The following is a 21,248-nucleotide window of genomic DNA, read 5'->3' as shown; positions in this document are numbered from 1 at the left end:
CTTCAGACAGGTTTTTGTGTCTCCTTAAGGTCCTTGCCTGTTGAAAATAAACAAGGAAATGGTGCAAAATAGTTTAACTTGGAATATTTAAGGGTCTGTCCCACTTGGCGATTTTGTCTGCAACTGCCGGCGTTATATCAGTGTCGCCAAAAGATTTGAACATTTCAAAATCCAGCGGCGACAAAACAAATGTCACGACACTTGAAAAAACACCGCATGTCATACGTCATCACGCCGCGTCACTGCCGCATCACGCCGCAAAATTTTCAGTGACCTGATACATCAGTCAATGATGCCGGCAGTCGCTGAAAAAATCACCTAGTGGGACAGGCCCTTTAATATATTAATGCCCAGCCTCTTATCTACTTATCTACTTATCTTGAAAACATAAAGGTTTCAACACTTATTAGGTAGACACTTAAAGGGTTTGTCATTGATTTATTGTGCTAAAATAGTAAGATTAAACGAGAACTTACCAGTTTGAAGTTTGATCTGTATTTTATGAGGAGTTACGATGAGGGATTTCGTGAAGAAGAACCCCGCTTCCACGCATGCGTGTCATTCTTCAAAGCAGCGGTGTGAGGTCACAGGAACCTATAATGATCTAACATAGTAAGATTATCAAAGAGATACCAGTTTTTGATATGATCATAGGAGGGTGGGAGCGGAGGGCACGAAATCCCTCATCGTAACTCCTCATAAAATCCAGATCAAACTTCAAACTGGTAAGTTCTCGTTTAATCTTACTATTTTACTTCGGAGTCACGTGAGTGACTTCGTGAAGATTTCAAAGCTCTGTGACCTCATGCCGTGGAACGAGTCCATGCTTCACAACTGCCTTGGGTATTGGGAGAGAGCATCATTAGTAATTTTAAAACACAATTATACAAAGAGTTGTGTGGTATAATGAAAAAATTATATATAACATTTTTTAAAATTTTGAGAATCATAGCCCTGTACAATTTTTGCTGCGGATGTTGCTGCAGCCCTGGTGGAATGAGAGTTAAAACATTAGTGTCATTTTTAGGACCTATTTGAGCCACCTAATATAGTTTGAGTCGTGACCCTTTCATGCAGTTTCTTTTAAGAGATAAACAACTCCATTTTCTGACCTCGAATGTTCTTAGTATATTCCATATATTGTTAGATGTGTCTTGCTATACACGGTCGTTTGCCATATGGGTGTACCATAAATTCAAACACTTGACCCGAGGAAACCCGATCTGTTTTCTATTATTAAATCCTGTATGACAACACCAGTTTCTCGGTGAGATGATCAGGGAGTCCAGGCTCAGTTTGCTTAATGGCTGGACTTGTTGTGCGGTAAATAGCACCATGAGCATAACCATCTTCCTGGTCTGTTACTGAAGTGACAACGCTGTAATGAGCTACAAGCTCCTCAGCATGTTGAGAAACGACACCCACGTCCCAGATTTCGGAGTACCTGGTTTTATTACCAGGGGTGCGTTCCCACCGCGTGCCGCTCCGTTCCTTGTGATAGGTAATTGGAGAGTGCACTTGTGGCACTATTGATGGCACTGTAGCTCCATCGATTATCATAATGGAGGCTTGTTAAAATTCCAATACGGCCAGAATGTTCTTGGCCTTTTGGTCGAGGTTGTTGTCCAAGCAGTATATGCCCCATTTCTTGATGTCCAAAGGTACTGCTTCCGTGTTGACAGTCTTAGTGCAGGTGAGATGAGATTCATCGTCCTGTCTGACAGCCCAATGCCGTGCAGTGGGTCTTTAGACTCTATAAATCCATAATCCATAGTCTTATGGCATGGATGACAGCCTCCAGTCACTGGAAAATTAATAAATGTTGTCTATGTCCAATAGGGAACATGGTTCTAAACCATCCCCTGTATGACCGAATACCATGATTTAGAAGGTCAGTCGGAACTCTGAGAATTCCAGATGCCGAGTGTAGATGAATTATCCCTAGTACCCCATTGATGGGGCCGAACGGGGGAAAAAACATCACCCTATGGCTTTGTTACCTAACAATGCCAAGCTGGTTTTAGAATTTTAGTAAATAATATTGGAGCTAATGATTGCCCCTATTGTAAGCACTATTGCCAAAGTTCCTCTTTTGTGTCAATGCCTGCCATATAGAAAACCCGCAGCTGACACCAAGTCTTATCAAGAAAAAAGAGTATCCATCTTAAAATGAATATCTAGAACAAATATGTTTAGGGTTAAAATCAATGATAATCCTGCAACCCTACTCTATTTTATTTTTAATAAATATGTTTGATACAATTCTAATGTTCCATGAAAAGTATGCTCAATCACATCTTTTGTGTACAATTTTTGTAGACCATGTGGGTTTTAGATAGTTTGGTTATGTAAGGACAAAATGCCCTTCTGGTGTATGTTGTACTGAGGTTATTGGAATGAGTAAATCTTATCAGATAACCCTGAATACTGCTGAGATTATATGAATCTGTAGTGATTATATACCATACATAACTGTAGTGTTGTAACCTCCCCTACCATCATAGGTCCCTATTTTAAACAGAAGAAAACCCCACCCACCTACCTCCATGGTTACCGGTGGTTGTGTTATTTCCTTGGTTTTTTGACAAAGGAGGTTCTGGTTTGATATCTCTTGTTCGGGGTTGTGTGGGAGGTTGAGGTTCCCGCATCTTCCAGGGTGGCCGCCCTGGCCATACCATAAAAAAGGATCCTGCGGGTTATTGATTTCTAGCACTGCCACTGGTATGAGGCACATTATTTATGGCGTTGCCTGTGGCCGGTATCATGCTCCAAAAATAGGCCCTTGCGCTGGCCTTGATGAGCCCCAGTGTCTTGGCTTTGTCCACTCACGGTTCTTTGTTTGCAAATGGTAGCATTTTTTTTTTTTTTTTTTTTTTTGGGGTCCCAGTGCTGGCTGAATGGCAGCCTTCCATGTGTAGTTCAGATCATATTGCATATTACTAAACAGAGCTAGTGCGTCTAGATGGTCTTTGGTTACCTACATTTAGTCCAGGGTGCGAGTGTATTCTATGATGCCTTCCGTCAATCCCTTTAAGGTTCTCTGGATCTTGAGGTCCTGGTTCCTGATGTTCGTCCCCACATGCTGCCAAATGCATTGGTTTACACTGGGCACCCGTAATGCCTCACCGTTGCCAGGTGGCAGATGTCTGGCCAGTGTCTGTAAATTTATTCTTGTTGGCGTTTGTGGCCAGACATATAGTAATACTATTGCCATCCTGGATCCAAGTCTACCCATGTTTGACTTGGTTAAAGTAATCAGCCACCATGTCCAGCAGAGTCCCTGCTGTGTTAGGATCATGGGACGCTGTATTACCAGGCTCTGGCCCATCAGGGTCCTGCCTACTCTTTTTTATAGAGTTAGAGATCTCTAGGGTCCCGCACGGGGTACCCATGTGGGGCTTAACTGCTGCCCACTTGTCTTTTGTTCTGCGGACCCCTCTTGCAAGTCAACCCAGAACTGACCCACAGTGCTCCCCTCTGATGGGGTAGAAGCATTGTGCAGCCCTCAAAGAGGTACTGCTGTGGGTTATCACGTTGGAGCAAGGCTCCATACACCGCTTCTTCCCGCTCCAGCCCTCTCGGGCACTGGTTGCCGGCGGTTTTATGCAAAGTCGGACCCTTCTCAGTCCACTACCTTGTTTGATTTGTGTCTAGCCTACCGCTCGGCCGCATGGAGCTGGCCGGTGCGGGGCCGACATCGGGCACAGCTGATCCCACTACGGTTGATCCAAGTGCCGCTGGCTGCTGTTGGCTGCCCGCTGTTCCACGGTCCTCCTTCTCCAGCTTTGTCCTTCCTTCCGTGGAGTGGATATGGCCGGTGTGGATGATAACTGGCACAGCTGATTCCATCTATTCCTTTAACCCGGCTCCAACGCTCTCACCACACTCCTGGCTGCTCCTTTATCTTAGACCCGTGGGACCCACCCCCATACTGACGGTACTGGTCCCTTGCGGTCGTTGCAGCCGGTCAACCCCACTCTAATGCCCTCAATTCTGGGCACTCCTACTTATATGGTCCTTAGCTAAGGAACATATAAGACATTAAAACTGATGATAACAGCTATTATAGATTTTATTTAATATATGGTCCCTAGATAAGGGACGTATCAGATATTAAACTGATAAGAACAGATACTACACTTGATCTTAGCCAAAAGACCTAGAAGCGATCATTGTAACTAAAAACCCCACTGGGACAGACCCTGGTACTCACATACTGGTCCCTTGTAGTAGATTGCAGCCAGTCAACTGCCAAGTCCTTTGCTGCTGAAAAATGAATTTTCTCACCGTGCTGGAGCGAAGTTGGGCACAGGTGTTTCCTCCTCCGGGAATCGATGTGCCCATGCTGCTCCTGCCATTGCCAGCTCCTGCCGTTGCCAGCTCCTGCTGCAACCTGCGCTCCTGCAGCTGTCAGTGCTCCTGCAGCTGCCGGCTGCCACTGCTGCTGCCCGTACTCCTGCAGCTGCCCGTACTCCTGCAGCCGCCCGTACTCCTGCCGCCGCCGCTGCCCGTACTCCTGCAGCTGCCCGTACTCCTGCAGCCGCCCGTACTCCTGCAGCCGCCCGTACTCCTGCAGCCGCCCGTACTCCTGCCGCTGCCCATACTCCTGCAGCTGCCGGCTGCCATTGCTGCTGCTGCTGCCGCTGCCGCTGCCGACTGCCGCTGCTGCTGCTGCTGCCACTCCTCCGCGGTTCACCCGCCGGCCTTCTGCAGCTTACATGGACCCGGTCCATGTCTGCACTAGAAGGTAAGTTGAAGGAAACGCAGGGTCTCTTACCTGCTGTTCCCGACTTTCCTTCTCCCGCTGGTGACCGTCGTTTCTTCCGTTGCGGGTTCGAGCCGCTCGGACCAAACCCCGGTGTTCACGGGCCTGGTCCTTCGCGGCAGTTCCGCAGCCGGTAACCCCGGCTGTTCCTATAGATCCCCTGGACCCTGGTGCTTACCTTGTGAAGAAGGTTTTCAGCCCGAACGTCCCGTTCCGACTCCATAAGTGCCTCTGCACTCGCTGAGTGTTTCGAGCCCCGGTACCGCTGGTCCGAGCTGTCTGTCCCGCAGCCTCTGCGCTGGCTGCTAGCGACTGGTCCCAAGCCAGTCTCGCTTGAGACTGGCATACGGGACCTCTTTACTTTGCTTCCCGCCCGGCCGAGAGGTGAATTTTGCCGGTGCGGGAGCAAAGTCGGGCACAGGTTGTTCCCCACCCAGGGAAACTCGTGCTGTTGCTGCTGCTGGCTGCTCGCCCTCCACGGGTCTCCCTGCCAGCTTTCCGCAGCCACCTAAAAGTAAGTAGAAAAAAGAGGGAAAACGCAGAGTCTCTTACCTGCTGTTCCCGACTTTCAAATTCTCCCGCTTGGGGAACGCCGTTCCCCCAGTGTGACTCGTTGCAATGCGTGTAGCGATATGACACGCATGCGTGGAAGCGGGGTTCTTCTTCACGAAGTCACTCACGTGACTCCGAAGTAAAATCCTAAGCATTAACACTCCTCAAAATCCTCCCATGTGATTTTGGTTTAGGTTTGTTATTGTCACGTGTGCTGAGGTGCAGTGAAAAGCTTTGTTTAGCATGCTATCCAAACAGATCAGATGTCTCATACATAATCACTTAGTCCAAAAAACCTACGAAATTGAAACCGTATTAGAAGCGTATGTCTTATTATTGGGTTAGTCGTATATATATATTCAATCTCGTAATTGTAAAAGGTAACGAGGTCCCTAGAATAGAAACCAATGATAGCCCTTGTAAGGAATCACGTTCAAGGTTTATCCATCCTGGGCATTGGATCTTCCAAATCTTTTGTCCAAAATGTTAGATAACGAACATTGACTGCCCAATAGTAGAATCTAAGGTTCAGCAATGCCAAACCACCATCTTTTTTTGGATTTCTGTAAGTATTTTTTACTTAGTCTGGAATTTTTATTCTGCCATATATATGAAGACATTTTGGAATCCATAATATCAAAGAAAGATTTGGCAATAAAAATTGGTATAGTCTGAAATAAATACAGAAATTTAGGTAAAATGAACATTTTAATAGCATTGATTCGGCCGATTAAGGATAAGGACATTGGTGACCATTTACTAAACTGTTTAATATGGTCAATTAAAGGCATAAAATTAGCGTTAAATAAATCCTTGTGTTTCTTGGTGATCTTAATACCAAGATAAGTAAAACTTTCGATAGTCAATCTAAGTGGATACTTCCATAATTCGAAACTAGATTATTTAATGGAAAAAACTCACTCTTACTAAAATTTAGTTTATAACCAGAAAAACTAGTAAATTGATTCAGTAATGCTGCTAGTGCTGGAATAGATTTCTCAGGGTTAGAAATGAATAATAACAGATTATTTGCATAAAGAGATAGCTTATGTGTCTTATTCCCGCGGACAATACCAAAAATATTAGGGGATTCCCTAATAGTGGTGGCCAAAGGTTCCAAAGCAATATCAAATAGTAAAGGACTTAAGGGACAGCCTGTCTAGTACCTCGAAAGAGCCTGAAAAAAGGGGATCTCTGATTATTAGTAAGTACAGAAGCCTGAGGTATGTGATATATCAGCTTGATCCAAGAAATAAATTTTGGACCAATCTTAAATTGTTCAAGTGTATTGAATAAGTATTCCCATACTACTCTATCAAATGCCTTCTCGGCATCAAGTAAGATGACACATTCTGGGGTTTTATTTGACGCTGTATATACAATATTAATTAATCTCCTAACGTTAAAGTATTAGTGACGATTTTTAATAAAACCTATCTGATCTTCAGAGATAATTTGCGGTAAAATATTTTCCAATCTCATAGCTAATATTTTGGAAAGAATTTTCTTATCGCTATGGCATTGAGAGGCTAACAGGCAAGCATCAGAAGACCTGAATGCTCGAGTAGGGGTATAGGGAAGGAGGGACTCTGTAAAATAATCTGTTCCTAAGCCATTTAGGACTTTATAGACAAGAAGGAGGACTTTATAGTCCATCCTGGATCTCACAGGGAGCCAATGAAGGAGTTTAATAAAGGGCCTGTCCCACGAGCATGCGACTCCATGCGGCAAGCGCGACCTAAAGGGCCTGTTGCATGAGCATGCGACTCCATGCAGCAAGCACAACCTAACGTAGTCGCTTGAGCTGTATGGCCTCGCGGGGCCAGTCCCACTTCGATCACCGGAGCCATATGGAGTTGTGCAGAGCTGGTCCCGACATTGTTCCGAAAAACTAATCGTATTCAAAAATTCCACGCGGCAACGGCCTACCAGCCCGCAGCCGCCTCTACGCCGTACGCACCGCCTCAACGCCGTATGCACCGCCTCAACGCCGTACGTCACGCGCGAACTTCCCGCGGACGTCGCTCGAACTTCATGTCACTCACTCGACCTCCGCGCGGCCCCCACTTTTGGTTTGGTCGCGCTTGCTGCATGCAGTCGCATGCTCGTGGGACAGGCCCTTAATACGGGTGTGATATGTTCCCTTTTTCTTGGTATTTTTTAAAAGCTGCAGCGTTTTGAATGAGCTGTAACTTGTTGGTGGATTTTGAAGGCAGACCGATAAATAAGGCATTACAGTAATCAAGTCTGCTTGATATGAACAGCATGTATGAGTTTTTTTACAGTCAAGTTAAGAAAGGCCATACTTTAGCAATCTTTCTGAGGTGATAGAAAGCACACTTTGTTACCTTATTTCCAGTATGTGAGATTTAAAATTAAGATCATTGTCAATTTTTAACCCCAGGCTTGTGACTTCTTGTTTGACCTAGGCCATCAAATTTCCCAGTTTACTGAGTAACAACTCTCTCTTGGGTTTTGATCCAAGTAATAACATTTCTGTCTTGTCGTCGTGAGTTTAAGAAAGTTAGCATTCTCATTCTCAAACTTTGAAAATTGACATTATGCAGTCTGATAACTCCTCCTGGCAGCAGCATATACAAGGTATAGAGTAATGGGCCAAGAGTAACCTTGTGCTACACCAAAGGGTATATCATGTACTGGGATGGGTAACAGAGGCTGTGAGTGAGGCAGAAATTTGGGAGTCATACACAGAAGGCAGACTCCACATGCTGTGTGAAATTCTAGTTCTACAACTACATCAGTCTCAAGAAAGGTTCCAACATGAAACTTCACCAGTCCAGTCTCTCCACAGATGCTGCCTGACCACTGAGTTCTTCCTGCACTTTGTATTTTTCTATAGATTCCAGCATCTGCAGTTTCTTGTATCTCATTTGGCCCTAATTGGTACAGTCACTTAATAGAGCTGAAACAAGTTATCATTAGGAAATACTTCTTCTCAGGACTTTGTGTATCCAATGTTTGTCTTATAATATTTTAATTCCAAAAGAGATGCTAACTTACCAATCTCATGAGTCGAGATTGTTTTATTGTCACATGTCCTGAAATGGAACAATGACATTTTTACTTGCAGCAGCAAATAATGGCAGCATAGTGGAGTAGATTAGAGCTGCTGTGTTACAGCACCAGAGAAGTGGGTTCGATCCTGACCAAAGGTGGTGTCTGTATGGAGTTTGTACGTTGTCCCTGTGACCACGTGGGTTTTCTCAGGGTGCTCCGGTTTCCTCCCATACTCCAAAGGCATATAGGTTTGTGGGTTAATTGGCTTTGGTAAAATTGTAAATTGACCCTAATGTGTAGGATAATGTTTGTGTATGAGGTGATCACGATGTGGTCTCGGTGGGCCGAAGGACCTGTTTCCATGCTGTATGTCAAAAGTCTAAAAAGCATAACAGATACATAAACATAGTACTCTGGAAACAACATAATAAACAACAGAAGAATTGAACAAATAATCGTGCAAAGTCAAAAACAATGCCCCCCAAGTCTATGTAGTTCAGAGCTTAGTTGGAGGTTGCAGTGGATGTAACCTGTTCTGCATTTTTGTTGCAGTTTTCTGGAGACATGATAAGAAGTTTAACTTAAATTAAATACAGATCTTGTCATCAATAAGAGATGTTAATTTATTTTTTGAATCAAGAACTTTTCATATTTTCATATAACCGGTTTATTTTCCCTTTCATTTCCTGTTTGAAACACTGACCACATTTGCACCTGAGGAGGAATGGTTTACAAAGAGGTTGAGGAACATGAGATCGAGCTAATCTATAGATCTTTTACAACCTATCAGAGCAGCAGGCTATGGCTGGAGCTCTCCGGGGAGGTCTTATCAAAGGTACATTCAATGCTGAAAACCAATTTAAAGGGATCACCAGAGGCTCCGGCTGGATTATGTTTACAGTCGTCGCAACTATTTCTTTGGATTTTGTGGAAATGGATGAACCTGCCAGCTTTAGCAAACAGTGCATCTGTCACTTTTTGAATGCAGCTGGTTAGAATACCGTATCCAAAGCCAACAAAATCAACCTCTTGTGATTGGAATACCCCAAAGCCACCAAACTAATGTTGCTGTCATAGTTACAGCCGCAGGCACGGTAATTGAAGTCATTGATTAGCACCTGTGCCAATGGATATTCTGGACCTCTGATAGGCCTAAGGAGGGCAGGAGATTATATAGACTTTTGTGGTGGAGAAAGGTTGTATATTCTTATTTTACATGTGTGCGATTCAGTTTCTTCCTTTGATAACATTCTGCATGCAGCTGTGGTGATTGCTATCCTCTAAAAGGAAACTTTTTGTTTGTTGGCATTGATTGCCATATGTCGTTTGTGAGTTTGAAAATGGCAGAGTACTCATTGTAATAATTTGCAATCTAGTTAATCTTAAAGTAGTTTGACATTTTTTTTACCATCTAATTAGAGTTCATTTAAAAAAAACCTGCTGTTATATGTGAGAAAAGGGAAATCCTCCCTCTACTTCTTCCACTGTAACATAGAAACATAGAAACATAGAAAATGGGTGCTTAATTGCTTTAAATTACTTCATGTTGAATTTAAATTAAACTCGATTTAGTTGGTTGCAGCAGAGCAGGATACACCTGTGTGGTTTCAGTTGACTGTTAGTCAACCTGTGTGCAAGGGCAGATCAAAGCAGTCGATTGAAGTAAATTAAAAAGTAAGGCCAAGGGCATTATCTCAGGCTGTTGAAGAATGGCTAATTTTCTGACAGTCTGTGTGATGCTGGAGAATGCCCTATATTAGTCTGAAATAGAAACATAGAAACATAGAAAATAGATGCAGGAGTAGGCCATTCGGCCCTTCGAGCCTGCACCGCCATTTGATATGATCATGGCTGATCATCCAACTCGGTATCCCATCCCTGCCTTCTCTCCATAGCTCCTGATCCTTCTAGCCACAAGAGCCACATCTAACTCCCTCTTAAATATAGCCAATGAACTGGCCTCAACTACCTTCTGTGGCAGAGAATTCCACAGATTCACCACTCTCTGTGTAAAAAATGATTTTCTCATCTTGGTCCTAAAAGAATCCCCCCTTATCCTTAAACTGTGACCCCTAGTTCTGGACTTCCCCAACATCGGGAATAATCTTCCTGCATCTAGCCTGTCCAACCCCTTAAGAATTTTGTAAGTTTCTATAAGATCCCCCCTCAGTCTTTTGAATTCCAACGTGTACAAGCAATGTAACATTGATTAACCTCAAATTTTGCTCCTCTCCCTTTTATTGTTTAAATTTTCATTGATTTGCAATTAATCCTTTACATTTTTGTTTTACTTGGAAATGATGTTGCAGGTTTAAACCTACATCACAATCTGTAAACTGCCAATAAATACGTGGAGACCAGAGACCACAGCATAGTGGCACAGCTAGTAGAGCTGCTGCTTCACAGCGCCAGAGACCGGGTTTGATCCTGTCCTCAGGTACTGTCTATGTGGAGTTTGCACGTTCTTCCTGAGACCACGTGGCTTTCCCCAGTGTGCTCGGTTTCCTCCCACATCCCAAAGACGTGTGGGTTAAAAGGTGAATTGGCCTCTGTAAAATGTAGGCAGTGTGCAGGGAGTGGATGAGAAAGTGGGATAATGTAGAACTAGTATGAACAGGTAGGTGAATGATAGTTGTCATGCAGTCGGTGGGCAGAAAGGCCTGTTTCCATACTGTATCTCTGAACTAAACAGTAAAACTGTCATCTGTGGTAGGCAAATCACTGGAGGGGATTCTGAGGGATAAGATATATATGCATTTGAAAAAACATAGTTGATTTAGGGACAGTCAGCATGGCTTCATGTGTAGATCATGTCAAGAATTTGATTGAGATTTTTGAAGTACGCAAGAAGATCAGTGAGGTTTGGGCTGGACATGGCCTACACCGACTTCAGCAAGATCTTTAATAAGGTCTGCACAGTAGGTTACTCTGGAATGTTAGATCGCAGGGGATCCCCGGAAAGCTAGCTAATGGGATACATATAATGGCTTGATGGTAGAAAGCCAAGGGTGATGATGGAAGGTTGTTTTTTGGACTGGAGACCCATGACTGGTGATGTACTTCGAGGGTCACTAGTGGTCCTGTTTCACACTGAGTCATACTACTATATTACCATATCACTATAACCACAATTTAGATGCGGATGCACAAGGCATGGTAATGCTTGCAGATAACATTAAAATAGATGATGTCCAAGACAGAGGAGAAGGTTTTTTTTTTCTCTCTTAAAAGAGACATTTTCAAATCTTTATTCGGAGATGTAAATCTATCCACGACCTGACCTGAAATCAGTAATCTTTACGGTACCGCTGCATCACATGATTCCAAAAAGTCGATAAAAGGGGACCAACTCCTTAAGAATTGGTCATATTTATCTATTTTCGGAGTCTCATTTCTTCAAGGCGTGCTATGTCCGTCATATTCCTAATCCACATTTTAACAGTTGGAATAGCTGTATTTTTCCAAATCAATTTCTTTCCAATTACTAACGCATAATTAAAAAAAACTTTTTGGTCCTTATTTAAATTGATATCTTCTACTATTATTCCAAATATAATCCATTCCGTATTAGGTTCTATACTTGACTTGAAAAGCTTTGTAAATATATCAAATATATCGCTCCAAAATTTATTCAACTTTATACATCCTACAAATGAATGTGTTATATTAGCATTTTGAAACAAACATTTATCGAATCTGGGAGAGTCGTTTGGGTAAAATTTATTCAACCTTGTTTTTGAATAATATAGTCTATGTAATAATTTAAATTGAATTAAATTATGTCTTTCATTAATGGAACAATTATGTGTGTTCATCAGATACTTTTCCCATCTATCCTTCGGGATCTTTCTCATTAGTTCATGTTCCCAATCTTCTCTAAGTGCCTCTGTTGAGGGTAATTCTCTATTTAATATATTATTATAAAAGTATGATATTAGTTTTTGTGAATCAGCCTTAATATTCATTGCTTCTTTTCTTTCTTCCTTTATTAATTTATTGAACATGTTAAAAAATACAAACACAAATAAACTAGTAAGCAATAAAAAAAAGAAAATAAAACACAAAGGAAAACAAACAAATAAGTAACTCAAATAATACAAATAATATCGTTCATGTTCAAAAGGGGTAAGTAGAAGTTCAAAAACTTTTCTAGTCCTACCCCCTCTTATTTTCTATACATTTTCTTGGAAAAGCAAAATAATGGGAACAAATGGACCCAAAATCTGTTGAACAGTCCACAAACAAGAAATAACCAAACAGAAAAGAAAATCACTGGCCCAGCTCATAACCATTCAATCTTTTGTTTCTGAAGAGTGTTTTTAGTTTGAATAGAGTCTTACATTTTTTTTCAGCTCATCATGGCAGTTATTCCAGAGACTAACACCTTTTGCTGTAACACAATGGAGTTTTGCATTTGTTCTTATTGCCGGTTTTTCGAATATAAAGGTCCCTCTCAGGTTGTGTTTGCTTTCTCGCCGTTGGAACAACCCCTGGATATTACAAGGCAATTGCTGATTAGCTGCTTTGAACATAATTTGGATAGTTTTATAATCTGTCAGATCTTGACATTTTAATGTTTTTAGTCTGATAAATAATGGTTTTGTTGATTGTCTGTAGGTAGTTTTATGTATAATTCGTATTGGTCTTTTTTGGAGGATGAAGATTGGATGTGTATTTGTTTTGTATGTGTTCCCCCATACCTCCACACAGTAGATCATGTATGGGAGTATGAGGGAGCAGTACAACATATACAGGGAGGCTTGATTTAGTAGGTCTCTGGATTATTCAGTATTGCAATTGATTTGGATATTTTGGCTTTAATATGAGTTATGTGAGGTTTCCAAGTTAATTTGTTGCCAATTAATACTCCAAGAAATTTTATTTCAGATACTCTTTCTATTTCTGTGCCATTTATCATGAGCTTTTTCTCTGTGTTGGTTGATCGATTTCCAAATATTATGAATTTTGTTTTACTTAATTTCAATGTGAGTTTATTTTTGTCAAACCAGATCTTCATCCTGCTCAATTCCTTTTCCATACTATCCAGGAGCTGTTCCAAGTTGTCTCCACGGCAGAGTAAGTTAGTATCATCAGCGAAGAGAATAGTTTCAAGAGTTTTTGACACTTCACATATATTATTGATATACAAAATGAATAAAAATGGCCCTAACACTGAGCCCTGGGGCACCCCACACATAACCTGCAGTAATTGTGATTTATGGTTTCTTCTAAAGGGTCTAAAAATATAATTTGAAATCTATGTGTACATTTCTTCATAAAGTCACATATCTGTATATATTTGAAATATTGATTATCCTTCAGTTTAAATTTAAATTTTAATTGTTGAAATTATAACAATTTGCCCAATTCATACATATCTCCTACTTTCCTAATCCCCAGTCTATCCCATTATTTATATGTTTTATCGATAAGAGATGGTTTGAATGCAGGGTTGTTCAATAGTGGGGTTAGTACTGATAGATTATTTAATTTCAAGGATAATTTTATTTGTTTCCAAATTCTTATTGTATTGTGAATAATTGGGTTCTTCTTATATTATACTATACAATTTTATCGGTGAGAACAAGATCGTTCCTATATCGTACGGGAAACACTTCTCTTTCTCCATTCTTATCCTCTCTGACTGGTGAGTGGAACTATCCAACCAGTACATTATGTTCTTAATATGCACTGCCCAGTAGTAATACATAAAGTTAGATAATGATAAGCCCCCAACTTCTTTAGGTTTACACAAATGCTTTCGTTGAATTCTGTGTGCTCTGTAATCCCATATAAAATTAGTGATAGTAGAATCTAGTTTAAAAAAATAATATTTTGGAATATATATTGCGATCGCTTGAAACAAATATATTAATCGTGGTAAGAAAGTCATTTTTATAGCGTTAATTCTACCTATCAATGAGAGCGCGAGTGTTTTCCAATTCAGTTTATTTAATAGTGGCATAAAATTGGCGCTAAATAATGAAAAGTCACCTATCCATGTTCTCCAGATATGCTGCCTGACCGCTGAGTTACTCCAGTGCTCTGTGTCTTTTTTTGTGAATGAGCATCTTGTGTCTACCGAGGACTTTATTCCTTGGAGCACTGGAGACTGAGGGGTGGTCTTACAGTAGTGTATAAAACCATTTGAGGTATAGTTAGAATGAGTGCACACACTCTTTGTCCCAGGGTTGGGAATCAAGAACAAGGGGGCATAAGTTTAAGACGAGAGGGAAAGATTTAATAGGAAGCTAAGGGGCACCTTTTCCACATAGAAGGTGGTGGGTATGTGGAACGAGCCGCCAGAGGAAATGGTTGAAACAGGTACATGCGACATTTGAGGAACATTGAGACAGGTACATGGGTAGGAAAGGTTTAGAGGGATATGGGCCAAACATGGACAAAGGGGACGAGCATAGATGGGGCATCTTGGTCGGCATGGATGAGTTGGACCGCAGGGGTTGCTTCTGTGCTGAATGACTATAATTGTAGTAAATCACTTACAGAATCTCTACGTGCCAATTGTATAATCGTGTCTTCATTTAATACAACAAGCCTCGTGGTATGAAATAACAGCACCAACATTTCAAAATAAAATTGGGATAGTTTAAAGTGCTACTTATCATATCCTAAGCTTTACAAGAGCTTCTTTGCCACATTTTTCCAGACCTTTGAAAAATGTACTGTAAAATATTATTGTATCACTTTCGATACTTACCTTCTTTTCTATCTTAGACATTCTCAGCAATCAAAGAAAATTGCAAGTTTTCTCTTTGGTAGCAAAACCTTGAGTTGTCCATAAATAATAGGCCAATGAACCTTTCCATCTTATTTTTATTGATCTCAGTTCTATAAACGATGGCAGTTCTGACCTTGTTTGAACTGGTGCCTATCAACAAAAAACACCTTTACATTGACCTCAATTGAAAAATATCATGTCAGTACTCAAAGCTACAATAAAGATCAGTTCTTAATGGCATGTGCAGAGAAAATATCTACATTGGACAAATAGGTCTCAATAATTGTCTTTTCTCCTTTGTTCTAAAATGTTCCCAGCATCTTACCATTGAATAAAAACTAAAATGATGTTGCAATAATTTCACTTTCAGTATCTGTGAGTTCATACAGTGGTATCATTGTGATCCTACTTTTTCAAGTTGTTTATATGCTTGTAGCCTTACTTACATTTGGATTTTATATTCCTTGGTGATTTAGTTTGACGTTATTCTTTGCTATCCTGGTTGTTTTATCTAATTTTTATTTTGCCAAATTGTGAACATATTTTCAATCATTTTATGCCTATTTCTTCATCCCTCATTAATACAGATGTAACATACATATTTTAAATGAATTAACATCATCACTAAGACAGCCAACAAATCAATGTCATCCAAATGCATTAAAACTTAATCTGTAAATGTCACAGGCAGTAATTATTTTAGCTTGAAATACTTTGCTTCATCATCGTCAGATTGCTAAGGTAATGGTCCAAACGTGACAAGTCCAACAGAGTTGATGGGATAGAAACTAAGCAGCATCAACAAAGGTTTGCTAAATGGTCAGTGCTTTGTTTAAAGTCTGTTGCTGGAAGTGTTCTCACTTGTTGCACTTAGGGAGATTGAATGTGGGGGAAAAGTATACAGTTAATGGCAAGACCCTTCACATTATTAAGGATCTTGGAAGTTCATGGAAGTTCATGGTGGAAAAAGAATCAGTAACATTTCAGATAGATGACCCCTGGAAAGAATTGGGGAAGAGAGAAACAAGCTATTTTCAGACATCTTTTTACTGAGGCAAGTATTATGGGCGTACAAGTTTTCAAGAAAATATATTTTATTGAAGACAGCTGCCTCATAACTATAATAGCTGATGCAATGATGTACAACAAGTCATTTCACATGGTACATTCTGTTCTTAAGTTATACTAGCCTTCGTAATACTACAATAAAACACAAAATCTTGACTTGCTGGTTCAGTACCAAGTTAGGCAATGCATTTCCCGTGGAACCTTTTCCAAGTGTCATTATTATCGCTCGTTGTCTTGCTCCATCTCAGATGTGCATGATCATAGCAGAAAACAAAGACACATCTATTCCCATTAGAATGGCTATTGTACCTGTAATGGCAGCTGATGAGTTATGTTCTATATGCCTGGCAATTGGTTATTGGAATCCTTCAGAGAATCAACAAAACAAACAACACATTGAAATCATTTAGACAGACTATTAAATCCATGCAGAATTATACATGTAGTCAATTGTTAGTATTTTATCTTGTTCTTTAACTGTTCATTATCCAAATCATTAACTGTAGAGAAAAGGAAATTAATGTTGAACACAAATCAATGCCAGCTACATATGATGGGTGTGCATTGACTCTGAGTGAAATGAATTGTTCAAAATCTCTGCAGTGAAAACATTTCTGTAAAATTTGGATTTTATTAATATAGACAATAGAAAATGGAAAGAAGGCACATTCAAAGATCCAGGAGAAGTATGTCAAAACATATTTGAATATAGTGAAGAATATTTAGGTATATCATGCCAACTTAGTCATGAAGAATATTGTAGTGTAGGAAAGACTGTATTTTGATCCTGATCTGTTCAACTAGATGACACATAAGTCATGCTCATTTATTTGAGGTGGGCTAATGAAATTTGGTGTACCAATGTTCTGTATAATGCTCCCTGATGTAGAACCGAATATGACAGTAAACGAGCCACATTTGAGAAGGAACACCAGCCAGCAACTCAGCGCCATGATCTTGATTTGCCATGGACATTGTCCCTACTGATCCACCTATCGCTATCCAGTTTTGCCTCACTCCTTCCTTTCCTTTCTACCAGCTAACTCCCCACTAATCCATCAGACTATGGATGATCCTGACTCGAATCATCGCCTGTCCATTTCCCTCCACAGATGCTGCCTGACCTATTAAGTTCCTCCAGTACATTGTGTCACAGAGTCATGGAGTGAGGAAACAGGCCCATCAACCCAACTTGCCCACACTGACCAAAACATGTCACATGAACACTAGGCTCACCTGCCTGTGTTTGGCCCATACCCCTCTAAACCTATCCTATCCATGTACCTGTCTAAATGTTTCTTATACAATGCAATGGTATTTGCCTCAACTACTTCCTCCAGCAGCTCGTTACATATTTCTACCAACCTTTGCTCAATTTGCGTAAGATTTTATTTGCTGGACCCACTACCATTCCCACCATGGAGAATGGTTGGGCTTCAGAACAGAGTTAATTTTGCCGCAGAGTAGGGAATAGATTTGGCAATATTGTAGAATAGATAGTAGTTTGAAAGATTTATCATACAGTGGTGTCAAAGAATGGTCTTATGTCAATGAGAGTATTTCACCAGCAAGCCACGTGCTGATGTTGCTTAACATAGTCAGTGGAGAGTCCCAAAGACGGTCATCCGGAATGTTCTTGCCAGTCTCTCGGCTTCTCAAGCAGCTGTGCTCCAATCCCCATGCCTGAAAATCTGCCCCCAGGTTTCTCCAAGTTAAACGGTTATTCAGAATAAAGGGGGAGTCAATAATGCAAAGATGTAATATTTCACAAGTTGTGGAGTGTCTCTTTAATACTCCAAAGAATGTCATTATTACAGGTTGACCCTCATGGTGCCTTGCTGCTGTGGTTCTTGCAATACTCAGTGGCACTGTGTCTGTGCCAAAAATATTACTTCCTCTCGTCCAAAATCCATTAATTCAATTTATTCCAGTTTATGAAAAGCTCTGCAAGGACAGAATTCTTAAGGAGGAAAAGATAAAGGCAAATACAGATTGTCCTCAGGTTCTGACTGGATGCTGGTACATACAAAGATTACACAAACGCTGGCCTGTGGCCTACAACATCTTGGAGCTTCTGGCAGCAGGCGTGGAGCGGACTTTACTTACCAGACTTTACGATCCCTCGCCAGGGGTCGCCGGAGAAGAACTCCGACCGCCTGCGGCCTACAACATCTGGAAGCCTCAGTCTCCGATAAGGAGATGGCCGATTGGGAGCACCGGGTGTGCTCGACCTGTCCCAATGTCGACGTTCCGACCATCCCGACCAGAGGGTTGGACATCGGGCCGTCCGTAGCGGCAACTACGGAGGGTCAGGGCCCCGACCACGGGTGAACAAGGGAGGAGGAGGAGGAAGACTGTCTGAACTGTATTGCCTTCCACCCCAGTGACGAATGCTGTGGTGGATGTCTGGGTTGAATTATATTGTGCATTGTGTTCTTTTTGAATTGTAACGCTGCATGGTAAATTACAATTCACTGCACCTTATGGTGCATGTGACAAATACATTTGAACTTGAACTTGAACAAGTATTTATGAACATTGGAACATACAAACAAGCTTGCATAATGGTATTAAAATCAAAAGACCAATGTATAGAGATTTATTCGTTCCAATGGAAGGTAAGAGCAAGTATTCTCTCTCTCCCCTCTGTCTCCCTTCTCTCCCCGCTCTCCCTTATCTCTTGCCCCTCTCTCTCCCCTCTCTCCCCGCTCTCTTTCTTCTCTCTTGCCCCTCTCCTTTCTCTCTTCTATCTTCATAATGGGCTGATTGATTGAAAGATACAGAATTGGAACAAACTCTTCGCCACCGAGTCAAGAGTCAAGAGAGTCAAGAGTCAATTTAATTGTCATTTGGACCCCTAGAGGTCCAAACGAAATGCCGTTTCTGCAGCCATACATTACACACAAATAGACCCAGACACAACATAATTACAATTTTACATAAACATCCATCACATAGCTGTGATGGAAGGCCAAAAAAAACGTATCTCTCCACTGCACTCTCCCCCCCCCCCGATGTCATAGTCAAAGTCAAAGCCCCCGGCTGGCGATGGCGATTGTCCCACGGCCATTGAAGCCACGCCGGGTGGTGCGAGGTCGCACACCGGGTCTTGGTGTTGGAGCCCCCGGTGTGCGCTCGCAAAGTACCCGCGGCCATTCCAGCCGCGCGGGGCGGTGTAGTGAGGCCCCGCTCCAGTAGCTCCCCAACCCCGCAACTCGGGCGGGAGAATTCTCCGTTGCAGGAGCCCCGAAAAGCGGTCTCTCTCCAGGGAGCCGCGGGCTCCCGGCGCCGCTGTCCGCAGACCCGCAGCAGCAGCCCCCGACTCAGCAGCGGCATCGGCAGCAGCAGCGGCAGCAGCAGCAGCAGCAGCAGCGTTCCTCCACCGCTCCGGTCTCGGCCAGCTCCGCGACGGCAACGGTGAGTCGGCACCTGAGTCCCCGGCTTCTTCCTGTTGGAGGCCGCTCCTCGTTGCGGCCTCAACGACATCGGAACCCGACGAGAAAAAGGTCGGGTCTCCAGTGCAGGGAGAGATTTAAAAAGTTTCCCCCCCCCCCCCCACCCCACCCCCACCCCCCCACACACACACCCCCAACAAAAAATAACAAAAACTACATTAAAACACAGACAGAAAATAATAAAAACGCGGACAGACTGCAGAGCCACACCAATCGTGTCACCTGTCCACACTAGGTCTAAGGAAAGACACAAAACGTGTCCTTGTTTCCACACTAATTCCATGTTATCCCACTTTTGCATCCACTTCCTATACATTAGGAACAATTTACAGAGGCCTATTTACCCACAAACCCACATGTCTGAGATGTGGGAGCACCTGGAGGAAATCCACGCGGTCACAGCGAGGACGTGCAAACTCCACACCTACAGCACCCGAGGTCAGGATCAAATCTAGTCTCTGGCGCTGTGAGGCAGCGGCTTTACCAGCTTATTTTTAACCCTGTGTGCTTTTGATACCACCCATTACAAAACTGTGAAGATATGGTGACTGTATCGAGTGAATTTAGTGTGTTTTGGGATTTATAGACAAATCAACTTATGGACATCTGTAAAGACATAACCCAACCGTAACCAGGGACAACCCGTACTTGCAAATCTGATATTGATGTTCAAGATTCATTGCTTGCTATCTGAACATGAAATGAATGAAGTTACTGAACCCCTGGCAGATGTTACCCAGTGCAGTTTCGCAAGCAGATTTCCCCAGTCTGGTTACTGGGGAACAGCAAGAAATTGGCACTCAACCAAGAGACTGTGTTGAACAACTGGAGTCTCTGTTAAGATGTATGGGACTTCCATGTTCAGGGATACTTGCACAGCAGTCCTGAGCTTCCCATAGGCAATAGAGGGAAATATCAAACATTGCACATTCTCAGGAAATCCCAGGCTAAAAACTGAAGTAGCAGTTTTATTGTCTCTATTCAAGCTTTTATGATTGTAAAGGGAACAACGTTCTTGTCTCTTTCATGCTATATTGAGTGCAACCTCATCTTTAAAGATGTAATTCCTTTCCTTTGCAGTTCTAATGGCTACATAAAGTATTTTACCGTATTGTTCATTACGTATTGTTCATTAGGTAGCAACTCCTGTTCATTTTTATTCCAATGCAATACACACACAGAAGATAAGAAATAATTATGTATTAAGACTTTAGACTTTAGACATACAGCGTGGAAACAGGCCCTTCGGCTCATCAGGTCCACGCCGACCAGCCATCGTACGCTAAGCCATTCACAATTGGGATAATTTTACAATTTACCGAAGCCAAATAACCTGTACGTCTTTGGAGAGTGTGAGGAAACCGGGGCACCCGGAGAAAACCCACACGGCTGCAGGGAGAACAAACAAACTCCTTACAGACAACACTAGTAATCAGGATTGAACCTGGGTTTCTGGCGCTGCAAGGCGGCAACTCTATTACTGTGAGTTAACAGAAGCAGCAACAATGTGAACACAAGGATACAAATTTACTTATCCTGGCAACCCTTTACTTTTGTTACATTATATTTAAAAAATCTAAAACAAAATGTGGTAAAATAGCTAGAAATCTTTGCAATGAAGTGAAAAGAGCAAACATTTTCAAGATGCACT

The 21,248-nt window shown here is 41.9% G+C and overlaps 1 pseudogene; it reads right to left on the bottom strand.

Annotated features, from left to right (window-relative positions):
- Nucleotides 1-4,048: 4,048 nt before the first annotated feature.
- On the bottom strand, nt 4,049-4,170 carry LOC129703120 (U2 spliceosomal RNA; annotated as a pseudogene).
- Nucleotides 4,171-21,248: the final 17,078 nt, after the last annotated feature.

This window comes from Leucoraja erinacea, chromosome 13, assembly GCF_028641065.1.
Source record: "Leucoraja erinacea ecotype New England chromosome 13, Leri_hhj_1, whole genome shotgun sequence".
In the NCBI taxonomy this organism is placed as follows: domain Eukaryota; kingdom Metazoa; phylum Chordata; class Chondrichthyes; order Rajiformes; family Rajidae; genus Leucoraja; species Leucoraja erinaceus.
The sequence above is the reverse complement of the archived record's forward strand: the minus strand, read 5'-3'. Positions and strand labels throughout refer to the sequence as shown.